This window comes from Limulus polyphemus, unplaced genomic scaffold (genome assembly GCF_000517525.1).
Source record: "Limulus polyphemus unplaced genomic scaffold, Limulus_polyphemus-2.1.2 Scaffold6452, whole genome shotgun sequence".
Taxonomy (NCBI): domain Eukaryota; kingdom Metazoa; phylum Arthropoda; class Merostomata; order Xiphosura; family Limulidae; genus Limulus; species Limulus polyphemus.
In genome coordinates, this window is record NW_013672062.1 from 27,574 (window position 1) to 30,812 (window position 3,239).

A 3,239-nucleotide genomic window follows, 5' to 3' on the forward strand; every position below is an offset into this window, starting at 1 on the left:
ATACCAAGTATTCACAAAATTGCAATAACACAATTAGTTTTAGAAGATAAGTCGTCATGACATGTACTTGGCATGTCTATGAAGAACTTCGTTGAAGTACATGTAAAGTATTTCGTATAAAAATTATAAGATCATTAAATATTTTATCCAGTTTAGTAATGATTTGATTAGAAGTGATACAATTGGAAATACACCTGGTGGCTTGGCAGTAAGTTAGAGGAATTATAACACTAAAAATCGGATTTCGACACCAGCGGTGGTTAAAGCACAAACAAAAATAAAACAATTGGAAAGTTATCCTATTTTCTTTCATTTTTTGGCATCTAAGTAATATTATAATTTTTTTTCTCGGGTTAGATGAAATTTGACATAACTCTACCATATAATTATTATCACAGTACTTAACTTTAGGTTTTAACTGTAATTAATAACATTAGAAATATCCTTGTTAACTGAAACTACTGTTTACCGGTCAGAGAAATTAGAATTATTTTTTAACACTATAGTGCCGGTACCGGTAGAACCGGGGTCGTATTAGCCTTGGATATCTGCATGCGGGAGTTTGAAGAGAGTCGAACTGTGGACCTTCTTCGGTGTGTGTACAGACTGAGACAAGATAGAGGAGGCGCTGTTCAAACAATACAGCAATATTCATTTGTCTATGAAGTAAGTAAAGCGTTTGCTTCAATTCAGATAATATATGAGGAACCTACCATCAATGAAACACTGTTAAAACCATGGGCGCAGGGCTGAGGAACTTCAAGTACTGGATAATAGGGGTCGTTAATTGTTTAATTGTGATTTTAAGCAAATAATGCAATAATCATCAGTTGGATGTTAACGTACTCACGTTAATCAATGTCTGGCCAGTGTAGGAGATATTTCTAAACCCAAATGTTAACCCTGCAAAGTAAAATATTTCGAAGATGGGAGTTAAATCATTCTAATTCTCAAGAACTATACTTTCACATGTTATCATCTTTTTTTTCCAGGCACTCAGTGAATATGCCTGCCGGCTGGTCAACCAGTCCCATCGTCCGTCCATTATGCCAGTCGTGTAACTGACCTCAGAAGAAAGTGGTTGTGCCAAACTTACTTCCCGTACTAAGATCTGCACGCAGCCTTGTTTAACATGAATCACGCAATGACAAACCTTAGATTAATGTTCGTTATTAGAATCGAGAAGAAAAGATTAGGCTTAACATAGATTCTCATTTGTATTTTCATATGCGATTTATAAGGAAGTTAGATTGTGTCTACAATTCTAAGACACTGTGCATGAAATAACTTATTGTGCCACGAAAGAGATTGATTTTAATGAAATAAGACGATATATACAGTTTGTGTTGTTGAGTGATTTACATATCCAGCTGGTTTAATTTAAAAAATATATAGTACAGATTTTATTTAAGTATTTTCGAATATAAATTTACGTGTGACGTAAGAGATTCATTTCGTTAGTTCATGTTTGTCTTCTTGTGTTTTATGGTCCCAGTGTAATATGTCAGACTGTTATAACAGTGAAAACTTCTAACTGTAATTGTGTAAGTGTTATTTTATCAACATACAATCTACTTATGTATTATTAACACAAAACCGGGTGTTATTAGGATTTCCAGAGTGTTACATTTGTAACAAAATGAAATTCTAACATTGTTAAAACGTCAGTTTGAAATAGGCCATTTTATTATCCCTATATACATATTGATTAATACTCTCGTCGGCAACGATTATTTAAAAAACCACGATATTGATGTATCTTATAGCTTGGTCATCGTGAAAATAAAACAAACGAGTATCATATTCCCTGTAGTCGTAGAAACGTAAAGCGCGCGAATCACTTTCTTTAAAAAAAAACCTACAAATTCAGATACAGTAGTGTTTAATACATCTAATCATGGAGACACGTGTGTACGGCCACCGTATCAAATATTTCACCATGAGTAAAAATTGTTCAGAACAGTTAGAACACTGCATACATTGGTGAAAAGAAAACGAAAAATATATAGCACTTATTTTGACTAATGATTAATAAAAAAACTGTTCACTGTTTGAAGGTGTATTTATGAACGTATTTATAAAGTGAATAATAAAAAAAAAATGGCGCTTTTCAAAAAATTGAGTTTTACTTCGTTATTAGAATGAATGTCGTAGTCAATGTGCGCGTGTATATAAAAAAACAACAACTTAAGTTGGGGGATCCACCCAACAGTATGTTATTTACTGTTGATAAATTGGGGGATCCACCCAGCAGAATGTTATTCACTGTTGATAAAGTTGGGGGATCCATCCAACAGTATGTTATTCACTGTTGATAAAGTTGGGGGATCCATCCAACAGTATGTTATTCACTGTTGATAAAGTTGGGGGATCCATCCAACAGTATGTTATTCACTGTTGATAAAGTTGGGGGATCCATCCAACAGTATGTTATTCATTGTTGATAAAGTTGGAAGACAATCTCTTGTGGTCAAAACACATACTAGAAAATACGTACTTACAGTTGTAGTTACATGATGTATGAAGGATTGAGTGGGTTACTTACAATAGAGTTGTAGCTACATGATCTATGAAGGATTGAGTTGATTACTTACAACAGAGTTGTAGCTACATGATGTTTGAATGATTGAGTGGGTTACTTACAATAGAGTTGTAGTTACATGATCTATGAAGGATTGAGTGGGTTACTTACAATAGAGTTGTAGCTACATGATGTATGAAGGATTGAGTTGATTACTTACAATAGAGTTGTAGCTACATGATGTTTGAAGGATTGAGTGGATTACTTACAATAGAGTTGTAGCTACATGATCTATGAAGGATTGAGTATTGAAATATCTACAACGAATGAGTTAATCTACCTATTGAAATATCTACAACGAATGAGTTAATCTATCGATTGAGATGTCTACAACGAATGAGTTAATTTACCTATTGAAATGTCTGTAACGAATGAGTTAATCTACCTATTGAAATATCTACAACGAATGAGTTAATCTACCGATTTAGATGTTTACAATGAATGAGTTAATCTACCTATTGAAATGTCTACAACGAATGAGTTAATCTACCGATTGAAGTGTCTACAATGAATGAGTTAACTTACCGATTGAAGTGTCTACAATAAATGAGTTAATTTACCTATTGAAGTGTCTACAATAAATGAGTTAATTTACCGATTGAAGTGTCTACAACGAATGAGTTAATCTACCGATTGAAGTGTCTACAATGAATGAGTT

At 33.3% G+C, this 3,239-nt stretch overlaps 1 long non-coding RNA gene across 1 annotated transcript; it reads left to right on the forward strand.

The window, feature by feature from the left end:
* The first annotated feature begins 496 nt into the window (after nt 1-496).
* LOC111089501 lies at nt 497-1,803 on the forward strand. The gene is made up of 2 exons (XR_002613763.1): nt 497-666; nt 993-1,803. It is a non-coding gene; the product is annotated as an uncharacterized LOC111089501 (long non-coding RNA).
* The last annotated feature ends 1,436 nt before the right edge of the window (nt 1,804-3,239 follow it).